Here is a 23635-nt window from a genome sequence, read left to right as displayed (position 1 = left end):
CAAAGACCAACCAACACTACCTTGGATTGTGTTACATTGCCTGGGCATGCGGGTAGGACTCTACCCATAAAATGTACCTGGAGTCTAACAGGGTGCCCTCAGCATGCAGAAGAACTCTGACCTTGCTGTTATATGAGATGTACCATGCCTTCTTGGGTCTGCTAGAGTAGCCCTGCCTTTTTGCAAGCTGAGAATACTGACTTAGTGCACTAGTATTATTGGTGCATAAACTATACAACCCAACTAAGGCGTAATGAAGTGACTCATCCCTGTGCATCTCATGGAAATGGAGTGCACCCTGCCACTGCATTATCACTGTACCATACCACAGTTGCCTCATGGTTGATACCCCACTATCCCTACTGTGTGCACCACAACCACCTACAAACCTTACACAGACAAACTACCTCTCTGAACTCACTGCAGCATGTGTCATGTCCTGAGCCATTTATTACAACTGGCAAAGCTATACGGAGGCTACTGTATAGTGTCTAATATGAACCCCAAACATCAAAACTTAAAAACTGACACCCTGAAACATGTTTTCAGGAGGAAATCTTTTGCCATAAAAGTAACGCTATAAAATTGACTTATTTAATCTAACATAGTTTTTCTATTGGTGCTTATTAATTATACAGAGAGTTGGTTTTATTGTTGCATCTTTGTACATGCATATAACATAAATTGATTCATTTTACTCCCTATTACCTTACCGTGCCCACCTCTTTCCCTTTTCCAGTCTGCTTTCTCTACCCTAACAATCTCCTTTCTATTTTTATGAGATCCTATTTTCCCACCCCTTTCTCTCTAGTTTCCACATATGAGAGAAAACAGATGGTACTTTTCTTTCTAAGTCTAGCTTACTTTTCTTAACATAATGTTATTTAATTCTACCCATTTTCGTGGAGTAACTTAAGTTTGTTCTTTTTCATGGCTGAATATAAACTCCCTTGGATTTGTGTACCATATTTTCTTTATCCATTCATTTATGGATGTGTCTCTACCAATTTTATAGGGTAGCATTTATGGCAAAGATTTTCTCCTAAAGATATGTCTGAGTGTATAAGTTTGGTAAGTTTTGTTGGCTTGGGTAAATAACAAAAAATATGAAAAAGCAAGGAAGCATGATGCCTCCCAAGGAATATAATAACTGTCTGTCCCCAGACTCCAAAAAATAGGGAATTGATGAAATGCCTGAAAAATAATTCAATTAATGGTTTTAAGGAGAATCAATGAGACACAAGAGCATAGAGTTCAATGAAATTCAGAAAACAATTTATGTTGTGAATGCAAAATTTAATAGATATCATTATAAAGAACAAGTAGAAATCTTAAAAACAAAGCATCCAATAAGTTAAATAAGTATTAATTTGAGAACCTCATCATAGAGTTGGTCAAGCAGAAGAAAGAATTTCTGAACTCAAAGACAAATTGTTTTAAAATGATCCTATCAGATAAGGAAAAAAAATAAAGATGAAGAAAGCCTTTGAGACTCATGTGACACTACCAAATGAACAAATATTCATTTTATGGGAGTTTTGAAGATGAAGGGAAGGTAAATGGATAAAGAAAATGTTATAAAGTGATTACACACACACACACACACACACACACACAAATTGAAATATTATTCAGCCATAAAAAGAAAGAAATCCTGTAATTAGCAGCAAAATGGGTGTAACTGAAGGGTGTCATGTCATGTGAAATAAGCCAGACATAAATACTACATAATTTTTCTCTTATGTGGAAGTTAAAATAGTTTATCTTAGATAGAGGAGGGGAGAATAGTAATTAATTAATAGACATTTTATTCATCTTTAATATTTTTTAATTTAGTTATCAATTATATGATATATGAGTTTATATGAATAACTAGAAGAGAGCCACTCAAACATAAAGAAATGATAAGAAGATGAAAATGCTAATTACCATGATTTAATCACTATGAATTGTTTTACTTGTATTGAAATATGATACTGAACCCCATAAATATATCCGCTTATTAATTAAAAATAAAAACTAAAATATAAAATTTGAGAAAACACAGAAAAAATAGATTGAAATACATGTTATAACATTCTTGACTATTACTTATCAATAGCATTGAAGTTGTCAAGAACAAGGGATATCTGAGAAACTCTCACAGTCATGAGAAGACCAAGGAAACATGACTACTAAACACAATGTGATATCTTACGTGGGATCTTGAAATAGAGAAATGAGTTCAGGGAAAACTGTTGAAATCTGGATAACTGAGTTTCAGTTAATGATATTTATTCAATATTTATTTATTACTTGTGACAAAAATACTATACTAATGTAAGAAGCATTACTAGATTTGGATGTATGAAGATTATGTATTATATTTATGTTTTTCAATAAATGTAAATGCAGTCCAAATTAAAATGTTGATCAAAAGTATAGATTGTGCATGTTTTCAAGGGGAAAGCCAATTACTTCTAGCTTTATAGAGACTGAATAACTTACTGAAGAGAAGGAAACCTGGACATATTTGGTTTGGTTCAACGTGAGTGATATAAACCTAGGTGGTTCCATATGCCATTTACCATGGTCACCTAATTTTTAAGCATAAAAGTCATTATGCAATTATGATGATATTACTTTAGTTATAAATTTTATGTTTAATTGGATCTCACTCTGCTTATCTGCTAAAAAGTTACAATAATTTCTGAAAGAACATGTCCATAAGTACTGTTTTTTTTCCTTTGACAAGACTTAATATTTGCATCTAAATAATATTTGTTTTTTTGTCATAATTTTACAAACTATAATGTATAAATTATTTCAACTAAATGCAAGTTTATAGATCAATAGTTAATCCAATGCTAACAAGAGATCAAATAAACCCAAAGTAATCTCAAATATTACCCCTTACCAGAAAGGTATGAAACAAGACATGGTGGAAAAAAAAAAAAGGAAGTGAGATGCTTGATTATGGATAGGGTGGTGGCTCAGTGGTAGAGGCCTTGCCTAGCAAGAGTGAGGCACTGAGTTTTATCCTCAGCACCACATAAAAATAAGTAAATACATAAAGTTTTTTTCTTAAAAAATGCATGATTACTACCTACTTAGAGAGTATACCTTTATCATAACTCATTCATCCATTTAATATACACTTCTGGAAACTTTTCAAGCAAGGCACTATATCATCCACTAGGAAACAATTCTCTATAAAGCAGACATACTTACCTGCTTGAATGAAGCATACCTTTGATTAAAAGAGAGTTACATAAACAATAAATAAGCAAATGCTTTCAGAATATAATAAATGCTTTAGAGAATAATAAAGAACAGAAGATGGTAGGATGTTAGGAATTTTTATTTTAAAAGGGATAATCTGGGGAGGTCTCCTGACAAGGTGACTTTTGCTAGGGACATGCTGAAGTGAGGAAAAAAAGTTTTATAGACATTTAGGGGCAGAACACCCAAACAGAGGAAGAGAAAGCAAAAAGGTCCTGAGGCTGAAGTGTGGATGATGTGTTTGAAAAAATAGTTTGGCTGAAGTGGAGAAAGATAATGGGATAGAGTAGAAGATGAGGTCAGAGAGATCACAATGATAATGGTATAGGCATGTATATTTAATACAGAGTCAATATGATATTCTGATAAATTGAATGTGAGTGCGAGAGAAAGGATTGTTTTCCAATTGTGGGGTAAAAGTAAAGAGTGAATCTGACATTAATTAAAATTGAGAAGTCTGTAAATTAAAAAGATAATGGTGGCTTAGGAATAGACCAGGAATTTACTTTTGGACATGCTAAGTTATTGATATCTTTCATATAGCCAAGTGGAGATGTTGAAAAGACAGATGCATGAATCTGTATTTAGGGAAGAGGACTGGGCTAGAAATAGAACTTAAGAAATTTTTAGCTCCAGTTGAAATTTCAAGTCATAAAATTGAGTGATATCCTCTCAAGAGCAAGTGTAGATACAAAGGAGAAGAGAGGTAAAAACTCCAGCTTTAAGACGTCAGGGATATAAGGAGATAGAGTAAAAGGAACTGAGAAAGAACACCTAGATGGGTTATGGAAAAATCCAAACGAAGTATTTCAAGAAGGAGAAAGCTGTTGGCTCTTAAAGTGTAAATAGATTAATCAAGAGAAAAAAATTAATTTGATAACATTGACAGTAGTAAAAGTCACAATAATAATGACTTCATTTTGTGTTTGTAGTACTAAAGACAACCTGGCCTGGACAGGAAAGTGTTAACAGATTTTATTCAGGACTATATAAATTATTTATTTTTCTATTTTCTGTTTACTTTTGGAAAATATCATTCTTCCAGCAATATCTACGCCAAATCCTGTTTAGGCAAAAGTAAAAGTAATTAATTATATACCTATTCCTTATTAATCTATTTTCATATGGTAATCAGTCGGTTAGGTGCAAGGAAAACAAACTGAATAAGATATAATCCAATCCTTTGAAGAAATCACTCTAGAGTAGGCAAGATAGACAAATATCAGTCATACATATTGCTAAGGACCATACTAAAGGTAATTGGCAAGGAGTATAGGAAGCCAAGAAGGAATAACTAACTCAGCTTGAGTGTTGGGACTGAAGTGGCACATCATGGGAGAAAGTCAAGATGATTGAAAACGGAAGAATAAATATACTGTTCTCTTCACTTCCAACACACCAGGCTGTTCAAGCCTCAAGGTAGTTATGACTGCTCACATATCCATCACAGGCTTTATCTGAGCACCAGACACACCAAGGTCAGGACAACAAGGAAACATCACACATCTAAGCAAGCATCAACATTGATGGATGACTTAATTATCTTGGTCCCCTGATGAATGAATACTGTAACAATTCCCAAGAGATATTTTGTAGTCTTCACATTGACAATGACTTAGTTAAGTGGGATATTACAACCATGATCTGATAAGATAAAAACATTTCAAAAACTACAAATCCTCCGTGGCTCACCCTTAGCTAGCTGTACAATGTACTAGTGGCATAACAAGATAGCCAGCTTATGAATAGATGTCACTGGTATCTGTTTGGATATGCTTTCAAAAACATATTTGTCATTTGCTGCAGCAGATGTTGTTAGACAAGTTCACCAGAGAGGACTGACTAATTGAATGCCTAGTTTAAAATATACAGACACAAACACACACATGCATATATATACATATGTTGATTGTAGCTTATAGAACAAAGTAAAACATTCTTGTCCATCTGGTTTATCTGAAAATATTCAAAACAGAGAAATGTCAATTAGCTTTTCATAAGAGGATAAATACAATATTTGAATATTGACAATGCTTGTTCAATTATTCCAAGAAGGATATGTATTTGGTAAATATAGGATGCATTTTTATCTCCAAATTGAATCACAGTTATAAAATATTCCAACAGTTGCAATTACTAACCTTCGATTCTTTTTCTTTTTGTGTGGATGGGAGATGGAGACAGAGCTGTGAAATTTTCCAACAAGTACAGATGTAGATTTGTTCTCTTGTGAATCTGTAAATATTTATAAGGGATACTCAGAATTGGTGATGTTAATGAGTTTTGAAAAGCCCAAATTTTCAAAATATACTTAAACTCCAAACTATTCTCCCTCCTGTTTACCCTCATCTCTCATGAATTTGGGGAGTATCACTTCAACTGGATTCTGACCAGCACCTGGATTTAACTCATGATTTATTTTTATATAAATTTAGTTTTATATAAATATAGTCTCCCTGGTTGCATGTAAATTTTGAGGTTACTACAAATTCTAATCCCCCTACACCTTTGTCTGATTTTCTTTTCCTTCCTTCCTCCTTCCTTCCTTCCTTCCTTTCTTTTTGTAGTTATCTTAATCCTGTACACAATCTGGGAAAGATCAATTCTTGGCTAAGAAACTTATTAATTATAATTTTTAATACCTTACTTGAGTCATTGAATCTTAGTTTTCTTATCTTCAAAATGTGCTTGAGAGTATTACCTCTGTCTCAGACTTCTTGAAAAGATTAAAAGGAAATAATACTTCCAATAGTTTACTTAGTCGAGTGAGTTGTACATCACAGTCAATAGGTAGTATGTCTTATCTCAATAATGTTTCTTTGATGTAACATTTTCCCCTCTCTCTCTCTCTCTCTCTCTCTATATATATATATATATGCATATATATATATATATATATATATGCATACATATATGCAGTATATACTGTTTTCCGTGCGCGTTTTAAAGAATATAGTCATTATTTCAAAAAATGTACTGCTGGAAATACACATTTGCACAAAGAAATAAGGTAGTCCAAAATCTCAATGATCATTCAGAGGTGATCACTATGAAAAAGACTGGCATCATGTTTTTGCAAAATTTTCCAATTGTAATTATATAAATAAAATACAAATAAAATATTAAAATTGTACACACAATACAAATAAGGGTTAAAATTACATGATTGTGTGAATACATGCAGAAAAATCATTTTTTAAAATTCAACATCCATTCATGCTAAATATTCCTAGCAACCTGAGTGCAGAAAGACTATTCCTCAACACAAAAGTCCACGTTTAAGGAGCCCACAGTTAATATCACTTTTAATGGTGAAATGTTGAAAGTTTTCCTCTAGGTTTGAGATGACACAAGGATGCCTACCCTTGTTACTTCTGCTCAACATAGTACTAGAAGTCATACCCAGAGCAAGTAGACAAAAGAAATAAATAAAAGGCATCAAAATCAGAAAGGAAGAAGTTAAATGGAATCTATTATTACTTTTATTTAAGAATGTGTGTGTGTATGTGTGTGTGTGTGTGTGTGTGTGTGTGTATAAAATAGTAATAAAAAGAATTACAAAAAACTGGATGGATGCAATTATTTTAATAATTTTTAAATGTCTTTTTTCCTTTAAAATGAATAATAAATTTGTAGTTAATGAATGTAAGTGCCCTTCTATTTAAAATTGTTTCATAGTGTCTTTCTATAGCAACAAGTCATAACTTATTTTACTAATTCCCTATTGTTAGTTATTTACTTATAAGTAAGTACTTACTTACAATAGATATAATAAATAATGCTTCAGTGAGCATTGTATTCTGTACCATTGCTCTCTGATTCCTTAGGATAATCTTCTGAGTATTTAAATTCCGAGAGTTTAGGGGTCTTTGATATATGTTGCTGAAGTGCATGAAAATGCATTTCTCAAGGGGGTTACCTGTGCCTGATATTATCTTCTTCATCTTTTCCTGCCTCATAAATGTGAATTAATATCTGCAGGAAGCCACCTAGGAATTACTTGAGGGTCTTCACTCCGTATGAAAGCTAGGGAGATTTAGGTTTGGCATTGTGAACTATTTTGTGGCTCCTCCCACTCAATGGATTGCCCAGTGCGTTTATCTCATTGCTCTACTAGGAAGATCACTCTCATAGCTCCAGAGTTGTGTGTAATCCATTGGGAACTAGACAGGCCACCTTCTACCTTATTTGGCAAGGAACATTCCATGGAAAACCTTTGATGTTTCTTGATATAAATAAAGCAAGCATGGGCTCCATCTTGCTTTTCCCTTTTTAGTGTGGAAGCTCCATCCCTAAGATCGGCTAGCCCATCCCGTCCCCACTTCTTTTTAAAATTAGTTTCTTTGTCCTGTGGTTTTTTCATGGTTTCTCTTTCTTAGCTTTCATTTTCGCAGCCAGCCCATTTCACCAAGAAGAACTCATTTCCATCGCCTGCATGGGTCCGTAGGCAAGAAAAAAATCTCATTTTGTTTTTATTTTCATTCCCTTTTTAAGTACTAATGCAATGTAAAATATTAGTTAAGATTTCTGATTAATATTTAATAAAATAGCTTCAAATTCCCTTTTTTTTCAAGGTAGCCTATTCCATCTATGGACTGCTATTTTAGATCTCCCTGTGCCATTTTATTTTTTCAAAAAGATTTAAAATTCTAGAACCATTTTAAATTGACAAAACAATAGAGAAGATTTTATCAAAATTCCCACTGAATTTCTAACAAAGACTGTGTCCCTCTGTGACTAAACTCTGGTCAAGCTCCTCTGAACCTTCTTCTAGATTAAGCTTTGCCCTTGGGCTTCCATAACCATCCTTGCTAAGTTGAATTATACCAAGGATCCTTCTAAGTCAGTAGAGAGGAAGTCTTTTTATCCTGGATATGTGATCACCCTGGCTTTCCTTCAGCAAGAATCCTGTTAGGACAGTTTATGAAGAATCCCTCTACCTTTGATGTTCTTAATTCTCCCTCCTTTAAAATTCCTAATTATCTCTTACTCCCTATGTTTAAAAAAAATTCTGCTGTAATCAATTACTTTTTTTTTGATGGTTTAAGCACTAACATTTATTTTTTCATAATCTGTAGAACGAAAGAACCAGATCTCCATGGGCTAATTAATATTAAGATGTTGGGAAGGTTTCCTCTGTTTCTGAAATCTCTGGAGGAGAATCCATATTTCTACCATTTCAAGCTTAGAGGCTGCCAGCACTCCTTGGCTCACATCTCTTCCTTCATCTTCAACATGAGAACTTAATCTGCTTAAGTTCTCATGTTGGATTTCTCTGATGACCCACTTTTCTGTCTCTCCTTTCTACTTTTAAGGATCACTCTTATGCCTGTCACAAACCATTTTTTCTTTGAATGAGGATTTTGTTTTTAAGTAGACATATAGCAAATATTTGCATCATTTTTTTAGATATCTCTCTCTTTCCCCATTACAAACCAAAAATCACTTCTTTATCTCTTATTTCCAATCACATCATGGAGTCTAAGCCTGATAATCAGGTAGCCAGAAATCTTATACTCAATCTTCATTTCCAAATCTTGTGAACTGTAATGCATTGGACAAGGATCTTGGCTCACAAAGCTTAAAATTCCTCAACTTTAAAATGAACATATTAATTGTATTGTGTAATCACACAATTTCTGATAATTAATCCATGACAAATACCTGGCATATCCTACTCAATAAATATTTGATACCATTAAGAATATTTGTTTAATATGCAGAAATGATTTTTGTGTAACCATCAATTGTTAAGTAGTCTTCTTTGTATTTGAGATACATCAATGAACAAAACATGGAGAAATACTTCTGAGAGTCTATATTCTAGTGTAGGCATGGAGGAAATAATAAAAAATAAACAAAAAAATGATTGATATAGTCTTATGATGAAGTGCTAACACCCTGTACACCAGAATACAACCATATTTGCATATAAAATTTTCCAATCAAATTAAAATGATATCATTAGGGGTGGTATAATCCAACGTATCCATCCATAGAAGGGAACTTTTGGACACAGAAACACAGAGTCAAGAAGATGTGAAGACAGGTTGAAGACAATCATCTAAAACTCAAGGAAAGAAGTCTGGAACAGAGTTTTCCTTCATGGCCCTCAGAAAATAACCAATACTGCCAACACTTTAATTTTGGACTTCTAATCTTTGAACTGTGAGACAACAGCTTTCCTCTGATAATGCCACCCAGTTTGTGCTATTACAGCAACTATAGTATGTTAATATATATGGTGTATTGGAATTTTGTAAATTCTATGGAAAAAGATTAAGCTAAGTAAGTATGTTTTAGTGCCACTGTAAAAGGCTTTAAATAGTGATGGCTTTCTATCTATTTGAAGCCCTCACTTTGATTCCTTCTTTGGCCAATAAGGACTAGTATTATTCCTCTGTCATTTCCTTATCTAATTAGTAATAGATATTTATTATAGGTATTATATCAATAGTTTCCAGTTCAAAAAATGTGACAGTTTTGAATATAAATTGGATTTTCTCCTGGATACAACATTTAAATGACTTAACCTTGCCTCAACAATCAACAACAAAATTAACCAAATTTGTTTTCCTAATTTCATATCAATCCCTGTGGAGATCATAATGGCTAGTTGATTAGTGGCAAACCCTACTCTGTGTTTGAGATAAAACCTGAAGTTCTTTATTCCATTTTTATCAATAATTTGGGGGAGTGTTGTGATGAATATAGGCTCTTGAGTCCCAGTTTCCTTCTGTGCTAATTTGTATCAGATATTCATAACAAGCATTGTGGTAACAATTTCCCATAGAAATGTTTGGTTTTTGTTTGCTTAAAAGGTAAGTGATTGAAATACAAATGAATATTTTTCATAAGGAAAATTATAAAATATTTCCAGGAGAGTTTTTGAAAATAATATTTACCCAGTTGAAGTATGAATTATACTCATTATATTAAATATAATGGCAACCATTCTAGGTCTTTGTAAAGATCAACTCAATCTTATGTGTGGAAAACCTTTGTAAAATTGAACATCATACTATTACCCTCTTATTTATTTTCTGGAAACCTGGACTATGAGTTATAGGAGACACTTCCCTTTCCTGAGTAGCTCAAAGTCAGACAAGCATAAAGTCTTAGAACCTTTGGGCTTCCTGGGATCAATTACCATAAAAATCTTGAATTCCCTTTCTAACCTATCTATGAGTGGTCCTTTAAAGTTTTTAATATTTAGAATCTTAATATCTCATCCAATCTCTAATTAATATTCAATAAAAGAGCTGCAAATTCCCATTCTTTCAAGAAAGCTTATTCCATCTATGGACTGCTATTTTCAGATCTTCCTGTGCCACTTTATTTTTCAAATAGATTTAAAATTCTAGAACCATTTTAGATTTACAAAACAATAGAGAAGATTATATCAAAGTTCCCATTGAATTCCTAATAAAGGCTGTGTCTCTCTGTGACTAAACTTTGGTCAAGCTCCTCTGAGTCCTCTTCTAGATTAAGCTTTGCCCTTGGGCTTCCATATCCATCTTTGCTAAGTTCAGTTATAAAAAGGACCCTTCTAAGTCAGTAGAGAGGACATCTTTTTATCCGGGATGCGTGATCACCCTGGCTTGACTTCAGCAAGAATCTTTTTAGGGTGGTTTATGAAGAATCCCTCTACCCTTGATGTCCTCTGTTAGTGATTTTCCCTGATGCCTCCTGCATCCTCCCACTTTTAATTAGGTATAACTTCCCACTTAATCTTTATTATGTTGGATGTTGAGTGTGATCTGTCCTTCCTATTGTAATATTTCTAAACAAAGTCTTTCTTTCCATTTCAATAGTCAATTTTAACTATCTTAAGTGTTAGAACAATTTAAAATTTTTTTAAATTTACCACCTGTCATCTAGTTTCCCCTATTATTAACATCTTGCATTTATTGTAATTAATGAACCAATATAAATGAATTATCATTGTTTTCTCAGGTTTCCTTATGTCTCCTTAGGTTCCTCTTAGCTGTGGCAACTTCTGACTTGCCTTGTTTTGGATGCCCCTAAGACTTTGGGGGAGTACTGGTCAGATATTTTATAGGAAAACCCAGTAGGGTTTACTGAAGATTGGGAAGAAGACTGCAGAGATACAATTCTATTTTAGTCACATTGTACGGCAATATAATTTATGACTTTTGATGTTGACCTTGATTACCTAACTAAAATAGTGTTTGCTAGGTATCTGTGCAGTAAACTTACTGCCTCTCTCCTTCCACACTGTAATTTGAAAGAAGCTTCTATGCTCAACTCACACGGGAAGGGATGTACTTATGCTAACTTCATTGAGGGTGAGGTTTTACGTAAATTGCTGGAATTTGTCTTCATAGAATGCTTGTCCCCTCTTATCTATTTGTTAATGTATTCAAGCACTTGTTATAGACTCCTGAATATTTATTGTATAATCTGGGCTATGATCTAGTAATTCTTATTTATTCAGTTCTCCAAATGGTTCTGGTTTAAGTCAGCAGAAGCCTTTTTATCTATGTTTAAATCTATTTTGCTTTACTTCCTCACTTTCTTCCCTCTCCTTCTCCCTCCCACTTCCCTCTCACTTCCTTTCCCTCACTTTCTCTCTTCCTTCCCTCCCCCTCCTTTCCTTTCACATTTGTTTACACATATATACTAATACTTCTATAAGTAACCACCTATATTTACTAAACTGAATGTGAGTTCATATGCTAATCTAAGCAGGTCTAACCCATTATCAACTGGAATTATATAAAGGTGCTTTGCTAGTCTATCAATTTCCACTCAAGAGTGAGGAACCTCATCTTCCACCCAGAACCATTTATGGAATTGTTCAATTCCAGTACATTAATCTGAGAGACTACTTATTTCCAAAGTATGTAGCCTTTTAAGGCTGACTTCTTTTACTTAGCAATTTTAATTCCATAATTGTCTTAGTTTTCACCTGGCTTCATGGTTCATTCCTTCCATCGGTATAGTCTCCCATTATATGGATGCACCTAACATTTTTTTTTAAATCTATTTTTCTCTTAAAGGGCAATTTGGTGACTTTGGTTTTTGGAAACTATGAAAAACTTCAATAAACATCTGTATACTAGTTCTTATGTGGACATGTTTTCAAGCCATTTAGGTAAATCTTGGGAAAGAAATTGCTGGGTCATATGGTAGGATATGTTTAAGTGTGTAAGATACTGTCAAACCAACTTTAAAATAGGTATACCAGTTTACATTCCTGCCAGTAAGAAATGAGACTCTGTTCCTTTGTATTCTCAACAGCATTTGCTATTGTCAACTTTTTGGAAATCACCCACTTAATAGAGGCATACAGGTATCTTAGTGTTTAATTTTACAATTCCCTCATGACCAATGATGCTGACTGAACATCTTTACATATGCTCAGTGCCATCTGGTTATATTTTTTGGTGAGGCATCTGTTCAGATCTGTTAACCGGTTCTTGAGTGGTTTTTTGTTTGCTTATCTTTAAGTGTTTATATATTTTGAATGCAAGTCTTCTAAATGCTGTTTGTTCTGTAAATATTTTCTCCAGTCTGTGACTTTCCTCAACAGTGTCTTCACTAGAAGAAGCTTCTAATTTTAATTAAGGTCTAATTAATCATTTTTTCTTACATAGATTATAATTTTTGGCATTGTATATAAAAACTTGTTGATAGATACAAGCTCAATGTTTTCTCCTATATTACCTTTTAGAAATTTTATAGTGTTGCCTTTTGTATTTGGGTTTTTGAAAATTTTTGTTTTACTTGTTAAAATTCTAAGATTTATTTCTATATTTTTCTTTTTATATATATTTACAATCAAGTTTTCTGGCACTGTTCATTTATCAAATTTGTGAGTTTAGAGTAGTGCATATAATTTCTGTGTTCCAGTTTTAATATGGGCTGGCATCAATAGTGTTTTTCTTTCCTTTCTGATACTGATACTTTTTCTTTTCTCTCTGAGATTAACCTAGCTAAAGATTTATAACAGTTTTTGTAATTTCTTATGTAATTGTAGATGGACAGCATGGCTTTATTTTACTTGTTTGCTTTTATGTGGTGATGGGGATCAAACACAGTGCCTCACACATACAAGGCAAGCACTCTGCCACTGAGCTATAGCCTCAGCCCCATAAATTTTATTGAACTTTTTAATTAACCAGATTTTGATTTGCATGTTTTTTCTATTGATCTTTTATTTCTCATTTCACTGATTTATACTTTAATTTTGAAATTTTCATTCTGTTGGTCTTAATCTTGATCTATTTTTCTTTAATAGTTTCCTAAACTATGATTTTCTAAGGTTCAAGTTTAGATTACTTATGTGGAATTTACTGCTTTGATATTCCCTACACATATTATTTTCAGTACATCCTGCAGATTATTAGTTGCACTTTAATCATTTTAATTTAGATAAAACTACACACACACACACACACACACACACACACACACACATTGAGAGAAAGACAGAGGTTTCATTTATTTATTTTTGAACCCAGTACCATTTAACCATTCAGCTAAATCCCATTCCTTTTATTTTTATTTTTTTAAATTTTGAGACAAGTTCTCTCTTAGGTACTTAGCACCTCACTAAATTGCTGAAACTTGTCTGGAATTTGTGCTCCCCCTGCCTCCACCTCCAGAGCCACTGGGATTACAGCTGTGTATTACCATGCCCAGCTCAGGGTTTAGTTTCTATACAGACCTCTATTGCTTGGTCTCTTTAGAAATTTATTGCTTGGTTTCCCAAATGTTTATGGAATTTCCTCTAAATTTCTGTTATTTCTAGTTCGATTCTATGATGATGTGAGTGCAAATGTTGCATGACTTCTACTCAGTTAAATTTGATCACATATGCATTATGACCCAGAGAGGTCTATCTTGTAAGTGTGATATGTGAGTATGAGAAGAATGTGTATTAAGCTGTTGCTGGATGAAGTATTTTTCTAAATGTCAATTAGGTTAAATTGATTGATGGTGCTGCCAGTTAATTATATCCTTACTGAATTCTGCCTGCTTGAATGATCAGTGATTTGAAAGATGGTGATGAAATTTTTAACTATAATAGTGGCTTTGTCTATTTCTCCTTGCCTAATACTCTGTCAGTTTTTGCCCCATCCCATAATACTACTAGATGCATACAAATTCAATATTTTGACCTGTGCTTGAAGAATTGAATCCTTTATCAATATGTAATGCCACTTTTTCCTAATAATTTTCCTTGTTCTAAGAACATATTTGTCTGGTTAGAAAGCTGCCTTCAGCTTTCTATTAGTCTTACCATGACATACCTTTCTCCATCCCTTTAAATTTTAACCTCTCTGTGCCTTTATATTTAAAGTGAGTTTTTATAAATGACATACAATTGAATTATATTTTATATTTTTTTTCTGACAATCTGTCTTATATTTGGTGCTTTTATACCATTCACATTTAAAGCAATTATTGGTGTAATTTATACATACTATAGGAATAACTTCTCTATTGGTTGCTTGTATTATTTGTTTTGGTTTTCCCTTTTTTTGCTTTATTTGGATTTATTTGAATATTTTAAATTTCTATTTTATATCTTTTTATAACATAAGTATTCTGTTTTTAAATTAGTGTTTTTCTCAGACTTTGCAATCCGCATTTACAACTTTTTCAAGCTCACTCTCAAATAACAGTATACAATTTTATAGAAAGTATGGTCCGTGTTATAAAGCACTATCAAGTCTTCCCTCCTGCCCTTACAAAATTGCTTTTATACATTAGACTTATCTGAATTATAAAATCACCCAATACATTGTTATTATCATTGCTTGAGTTCAATATTAGATCAAATAAGAGAATTAGAGTTAGAAATAAAAAAAGTTTTTCGTTGCCTTTGTTTATTCTTTTTTTTTTTTTTTCTTGGTGCCAGGGATTGAACTCAGGGGTACTCAACCACTGAGCCACATCCCCAGCCCTGTTTTTATTCTATCTGCAGCATCTTTCCTTCCTTCACGTAGGTCCCATTTTCTGACCTGTGATGTTTTCCTTTCTCCTGAGGAAATTCCTTTAATATGGCTTCTAGGATAGGTCTAATAGCAATGGAGTCTCTATTTTTGTTTTTCTGAGAAAACTTTGTTTCTCTCTCACTTTTGAAAGACAGTTTGACAGAATAGAGAATTCTAGGTTCATAGTATTTTACTCCTTTAACACTTCACATTTTTCACTACACTCTATTCCATTTGCATGGAAATTCTCTGTAATTTCTGACAAGAAATTTCTGAATTTCTCTGTAATTCTTGCCTCTGCTTCTCCATAGATTACAACATTCATTTTTTCTGTAGCTGTTTTCCTAATTATCACATTGTCTTTGCGTTTCTGTGGTTTAAACATGAAATGCTTTATCGTTGATGTTTTTGTATTCTTCCCGCTTGGTTTTTCTCCAGTTCTTGGATATTTGGCTTGGGATCTCGTTAATTTTGGAAAAAATCTGAGACATTAGTTGCTCACATATTTCTTGTGCTTTGTTTTCTTTATCCTCTTTTGATAATATGCATGTTATTCCTTTAAAATTTGCCCCAATATTCTTGGATCTTCTGTTCACTTTTGGCTATTAATTTAACATACTTCTGTTGATATATCCTGATGCTTACTGAAATTTTTCCCAACTGAGTTCATTGTTCTGATGGCCCATCACAGCCATCATTTAATTTTTTTCTCTTCTATCATGTCCTTTTTATTTATCGCATGACTACAATTTTTAATAGAATGCCAAATGTTTTTTATTGTTATTTCTTACATACATGACAATAGTGGAGTGCATTACATTCATAATTCTTTTTGCATTACAACTATTAATATACCTTTATAATACAATTTATCAAATCTCTGTATATATGGTATGTTGACACCAAATTCACATCTTCATACATGAATTTTGTATAATGATGACCATCTCCTTCCACTATCCTTGCCAAATGTGAAGTATTGAGACTTAGGAACAGAGTTAAATAAGCCTTTAGTGTGTGGTTTTATGGTCAGAGCAGCAAATGGTCTTGCTTAATGTTTGCTATAGTTGAATGTACCAAAGTGTCTTTCTTTTTGTTTCCCATGATATCATTGAGTTTTTCTAAAAACTCTTTCTTAAACAGTCCTCTATAGGTTGTTCAGCTGCAATCTCAAGTTTTACTGGGGTTCCATTGATAGCATGGTAAGGGGCAGTGTAATGGGAAGCAGTCTGTAGTTTATACATCTGGGATTAAGATTTAGTTGTTCAGTGCCTATGTCCCTAAGCTGTCACTTTCATGAGTGTTTCTCCTCCTCCTTCTCCTCTTCCTTCTTCTCCTTCTCCTCCTCCTCTGATATAGGAAGACTAGAAGCAGTTTGAGTTGGTAATTCTCCTTTGCCAAGTCAGATAAGGGTCTGGTAAGTCTTTGCCCACACTGAGTAGGCTTTAGTTATGGAGAAAGCAATGGAAATTCTGGCCATGTTTGAAATATTTACTGCTCCTCTACCTTTTCCAGGAATAGGAAAGACTTTACAAGGTTGTCTACCCTGAGAGTCTAGTAAGAATCCTGGATGTGGACTCCTGAATGTGTGCTCCCTGACAATCAAAGGCTGCATCCTCTAGGAGCTTCTCACACATGTTGGTCCACATTTCATCTCTAGTAATGATCAGAGTTAACATTTGTGTTATGCTAATTTATGGATCCATCATTTTTTCTTCCAGGTAAGCCTATCTCGATTGTGATTCTCTGTATTATTCTGTCTCCCCAGAATCTAGAGTGATGGTTTGCCCTGTGACCTCAATTTTCTTATGTGTTTTAGGAAATTCATTGATTTTTTTTTTTTTTGGTTTGATCAGCTTTTTCTGGTAGTATGATAGTGACAACTTTCAAACTCTGTATATTTGAAACTGAAACTAGCAGTACTTTTTTTAAAAAAAATATTGAGCTGAATTCTGCTTTCTTGTAACTTCTAAATATTAACCAAACATTAACCATTAACCCTGCAAAACAGCTAAAATCCTTTTTATTCATAATTTTTTCTTGAAGCCTTAAAAAAGTCAATTTAAAGATATATTATAATTACTAGATTTTTATATTCTGTTAGATATTAATCTTATTCCTTCATATTAACTCTTCAGGATAGATAATATTATGCCCCTCACAGATGTGGAAACAAATGTTTAAGATATTGAATAACTTACTCAACATGAAGTGTGTTTAATTATTTTTGTTTTGTTTTGTTTTATAATGCTTGGCTTCTTAGGGTCTTGTATACACATGGAGGGACTGCTCTTCTTAGAACTACTCGAATCCTAGAAAATGAAAGCGGCAGAAATAGGACCAGAACCTTAATTATATCTATCTTCAAACCCCATGTCTTTCTGTTGCAATCTGCTTCCTCTACGTAATCACATCAATACTGGCAGGGGAATAGGGGCAGAAGTCAGTGGACATGACATAGAATTGCTTCCCTGCTATTTCTGAGAGATTGGAGAAAGGTCCCTTGTTTTAGAAAATATCCATATTTTGTTTTTGTTCAGATATGATGAAGCAAACATATCAGAAAACTATACCATTGAAAAGTTGGTTGTTTCCCACAGTTCCCAAGAGAAGGTAGTTCACCATGTCATATGTCATACCATGCAAGGGCACAGGGGGAAGTACCAGAGTTGGTCAGGAGGCAGAAGGAGTAAGTAATAGACCCGGGACTTCTCTGTGGTTTTCTGAGGAAGACATAGGTAAAGTAGTTCAGGCAAGCAGAGCAGACTTATGAATGGAGAGTTTGAGTAACTCCAGCAGATGCTGGGCTCTGGGGGTTATCGCTGCTTGAGTGGCACCTGATTCTGGGGTGACATAGGAAACGGGGTAGCATTCCAGACTCCAAAATCTGATTTAAAAAAAAAAAAAGGTGTAAGGAGGGGTATAGACTCAAGATTGGTATCATGTCACAAATGTGCTTCAAGGTTAGTTATTTGCTATCTCTAGGAATTGACCTGAGAGGCGCAGTCTCTCCCTGGATATGCAAGACACTACCATGTCAAAGCATCATAAAATATAAATATTTTAAATACACGTTAATTAACTCCTTAATATTTCCAGTTCTACCATGAAAACAACTCTCTATTTCAAATTATTTTCTATAACTCTGATTCTCCTTTAACTGGCCTATGTCTTCTTTTCTCTGATTTAACCTTCTTTGATTCATTGAATTTGGCTCATGAGACATTGACATATTCAACCCTTTCCTAGATTGGAAGTGTATGCTGATATCAGTGTCATGGTGGCCTCTTCAACCAATGTAAATTAAAATTAACTGGCTGTAGTGAGTTCAAGGACTCAGGGGCAAGAAAGAATGATGATGACAAGGTGGTGACAGCACTCAATGAACTCTATTTGGATGGTGATCTAATAGGTTAGATGTTAGGAATGTCCCTTAGAGTAGGAGAACTTCTAGAATCAATGGCATGGGGATACCACCTAGAAAGAGAAAAGGACAAGGCAGATTTATGGAAACCAGGGGACTCCATACAGAGGTTTATGTGTCTAGGTGATGTTCCTTAGCCTCAAGTAATTTTTTGTAAGAGAGATCCAAAGGCAACAGTAGTTTAGGGTCTTTTGTAGTTTGTGAATTTGCTTATCCGTGACTGGCAAATCTTCAGTATAGTTTCACATAAGTTTAAGAATCAAGCATGCTCTTAATGGTTAAAAAATATGCTTATTTGGGCTATATTCAGAGTAATTGGATGTGTAAAAATTTTTTTGTGTTTTTTTTACTGTTAAGAAGTAAACAAAATTATGGTCAATATTTCAGGAACACACTTTGGTTTATTTTTAGCATGTCCTAGGTATGATACTTTAACAAAAGTGTTTTTAGAAAATCAGAAGTCACCCACAGATTTTGTTTCCAAAAGGCTGCCCTGGGTTTGACATCTATCTGTAAGCTCTAACTACTTAGTTATCTTCCTTTATCTCTATGCTCCTTATTCTCTCACTTACTCTATGCATACTTTATTTGAGCTTTTGCTTATATATTCAAATATTATACCTCTCCCATGTGTTTCTAAATCCAAGTCAGTGATTAAAGCATTCATGCCCCATGCCACATAATTCTTTTTATAGTTATACATAGTAGTTGGGTTCGTTTTAACAAACATATATATTCATAGAATTTGATTTCAGTTCATGATCCCCCATTGTCCCTCCCCTCTACCCTTCTTCTCTACTAGAATTTATTTTGCTCATCTATTTATTCATATTTGGTGATTTCTATCTATGCATAAAGGGAAATTCCCTGTGGTATATTTGTATGTGCACATAATGATTTGTTAGGAATTTATTCTACATTGTCTGCCCTTATTCATCCCTCCACTCTTCCTCTCGATCTATTACAGTACTGATCTTCCCTTTGTATTTATGTTATCCTATACTTCCCTTCTCCTTTCCTTTATTTTACTCTAGCTTTTTCATATGAGAAAACACAATCAACCTTTGAGTTTCTGACTGAGTTATTTCACTGAGCATGATATTTTCCATTTTCATCCATTTACTAATGAAAACCATGATTTCATTCATTTTTAATGAGAAGTCCATTGTATATGTAAATATATACCACAATTTCTTAATCCTAATCACTTGTTGAGGTTCACCTGGGTTGATTTCATAATTTAGCTATCATGAATTGTGCTGCTATAAACATTGAGGTGTCTGTATTACTACCTACCGAATGCTGATTTTAGATCTTTTGGGTAAATTCCAAGGAGTGGAATAGCTAGGTCATATGGTGGTTACATCCCATACTGCTTTCCAGAGTGGTTGTACTAGTCTGCAGCACCACCAACAATGTACAACTGTATCTTTTCCCCCATAACTTCACCAGCATTTATTATTGTTTGTATTCTTGATCATTGCCATTCTGACTGGAGTAAGATGAAATCTTAGTGTAGTTTTAATTTGCAGTTCTCTGATTGCTAGATATGTTAAACAGTTTTTTATATATTTGTTGGCCATTTGTATTTCTTCTTTTGAGAATTTTCTGTTTAGTTCTTTTGCCCATTTATTGATTGGGATATGTTTTGGGTGTTAATTTTTTTTTTTAGTTTTTTACATATTCTGGATGTTAATCCTCTATCTGTGCAGTGGCTTCATGCCATTTAACTCTTATCTGTTATTTCTTCTATGACTGAAGCCTGCTCTTTTTCATTCTTACTCCCCTTTTATAGGAGAATCTGTAAAAATGGTGTTGGCTTCCAAGATCCTTCACTTTGGAGTAGAAAACTGTTGTTTGTCTTTTAGGAATCTTCAAATATGTCCTTTCATCATTCATGTGATTCAGTAAATTACTATGCTTTGGTTTTGCACATGTGACTAAAAGAAGTGGGAGAGATAGTGGATATATAGGTTAATAGTATGAGCATCTGAAAACCAAGGATTAATAATATACAAAGCAGTTATTGGTAATCTACAAGAATGAGGTAAAATAAAAATGTTATGAAATTTTATAGAAGTGACAAAGAGTAGATAGTTGTAGAAAGTGAGTGGATCAGGAAAAAATGTTAGTACAAAAGGTGTTTGAATTCAGCTTGGAGTAAGATTGGGTTTGGCTCAGGAAAATAGGGAAATAAGAGAAGAGCAGAGTAAGCAAAGGGAAGAATTGGGAAATCATAGAGAAGCATACATATTCTTGTTTACAGAAATGCATACAGAAAATTAGAAAGCTCACATGATGTCAGAACATGGAGGGGACTCATTCATCTACAGCTATTTATATACTTGCAGATATTTATGTACCCTAAGGCTTTGGTCATAAGCATTCATATCTCATTCATCACTATACACTAGAAAATGACACATCCTAATAGGACACTTGGAAATGGAGGTCTTTTAAAATCTGGGAGTCAATGTGACATTTTAAAGAAACTAAATTCTAAATTCAGAGAGCTTAGTAGGATGCTTTCTTTCTTTATTCATTCTTTCTTTGCTCAATATTTATTTATTGCAGTTTTGGGGGTTAAACTCAGGGCCTTGCACATGCTAGGCAAGTGCTCTACCACTGAGCTAATATGTGGCATTCAAATTATGTTAGTGGCTCATTGGTATAACCAGTGTAGGAGGCCCACTGAGTTTTAGAATTATTTTGGAATTTAAATTATTGAGATGAGTCATCTATCAGTAGCCATTTCTATCTATAATAGAATGGAGTGTGAAAATTAAAATAGAGTAGAAAACAGTAAAATTTTTTATCTACTATTTACTCCTTCCCTATTTCAACTTTATTTTTATGTTTTATTCACACAGAATTTCAAAGCCTGTGGATTATGATAAGTTCAGGTATTTACTTAATATCTGCCTGAATTCAAGAATATGAAATGAAGGCTAATGTTACAAATTAGGACTATGAAGTTTAGCTCCTGGCTTTGCCACTTTTTAATTGTTTAAAATTAGAGAAACTAGTTGAAAACTCTGAGTCCTAAAGCCTTATCTATTAGAATGGGACCACCAGGATGATTGATTTACAGATATGATATATGCTGAAATGCCAAGTGTAATATTTTAGTACATTGTTAGTTTTCATTAAATTTTTATTTATTAAACAACACACAAGTATTTATGTTTAAAATGACATGAACTGGCATTTATTGAGGAAGTATTGAGGAAGGCAGGCCCTTTAATACCCTCAGATTACATCCAAGTGGTTTCCTGCTTAGTCCTCTGCAAGGCAGAGTGGTCACTCATTGCTCACCCATATGCTGCTGCCCACCATCTCTTTTAGATTAGAGAACAGTATGAGCACATGTAAAAGAAGGGAAGGACTATGAATGTCCAATTGCATGACTGCCTTTGTCCTTTTAGAATTTTAGCTTTTGTCACACTATAATAACCTGATAAACATTTTTAAATTTTATTATTTGAAGTCATAACAACAAAGATTGGATCCCCAATACTTTTGATTAGGTTAATTTTCATGTTATTCAACACTTGTTTGAGATGTGCATAAGAAAGATTAATATAGGATATTAATGAGATCACAATAAATTACATACCAGAAAAATTGAAAAATGAAACAATTTTAGACATCTTGTATAAGGGAAATGTTTTCAAAGTAAACAGTTTGATGTGGCTTTTTAATTTTTATTTTCAAAGTGAACAGAAAAATATTAAAAGTTTTAATTTAAATGTTTAAACTATAGGCTTTCTGCCTGTAATAGTTGTGAATACTAAGGTTATGACAGTATATATCACTGTACATTTAGGGAACAAGATGAGTAAGATGGCAGACCAAGTTTGAGTCCCTGCATGATGAGATTTAAATAATCTTAAGAAATTTGTGTTTTCATAAGATCATTCAGGATACATTCCTTTGAGATACAGTCTTTGCCTTCCTAGCCTTATCAACATCTCACATAAATGTGTTCTTTCTTCCTGAACTACCACTACAGTGGCGTCAAAGATAAAAAGAAAATGTAAAGTCAAAGAAATTACAGAGTGATCAAGAGATTTCTACAAATACTTAAAAGGATGGTCTGGGAGGAAAATGATTAATTAACTTATAAAAGTCAAAGAAGTTACATCTTTTAGTAGACATGGTTATGGGTGGAAGATCAATATAAAGAAAGATGATTCACCTGAACAACTATGGAAAGCTCATTACTTGGAAGACTAGGTGCTGTGAAAGAAGAAGGTGAAACAAGGTGTTTATGTGAAAAAACAATGTCCTTAGAAAGGAGATTAGTTAATCAGAAAGAAAAGAAAATATAATACCATTGGAACAATGACACTGATGGGTCAACATCTTACTACTGGTAGCTACAGAATAAGATACTAGAGAAAATGGAAGGGATGAAATCATCAACAAAAGAAAAAAATATTTCCTAAACTGAAGAATATGAATTTCAGAATTAGTTTGGAAATCATGTAGGTCAATTTAGTCTGGAGAAAATACACATAATCATGTGCATGCATAAGTATATATGTGATTGCATGTGTGTATCACACACACATTTATAGTACTAAGGCTTATCATTATAGAATTCCGAGACATTGAGGATGAATTGATAAAGAGAGGAAGAGCAAGATGTCTTGTAATAAAGAACAGTCAAAATATCACAGAATTCTTAACAATGGAGTGGGAGGAAAATAACTTGAACATTTGAAAGATAATCATTTACATACCAATATAATGTGTCTATTCAAACTGGCAGTTGAATTGTAAGAAAATATTTAAAAAAAGTTTTGAAGATTTAGATTTAAAATGTAATTACCTTGTATGCTTCTGTAAGAAGCTACTGGAAATGGACTGATCACAATGAGAGATTTATATACAGGAGTGGGGGTCCTCTGGCAGATACTGTGAAGCCAGGTGTGGAAGGTGCTATGCATTCATTGCAGGAGTGGCCAGGCTGTGTCTGGAG

This window comes from Callospermophilus lateralis, chromosome 2 (assembly GCF_048772815.1).
Source record: "Callospermophilus lateralis isolate mCalLat2 chromosome 2, mCalLat2.hap1, whole genome shotgun sequence".
Taxonomy (NCBI): domain Eukaryota; kingdom Metazoa; phylum Chordata; class Mammalia; order Rodentia; family Sciuridae; genus Callospermophilus; species Callospermophilus lateralis.
The sequence above is the reverse complement of the archived record's forward strand: the minus strand, read 5'-3'. Positions refer to the sequence as shown.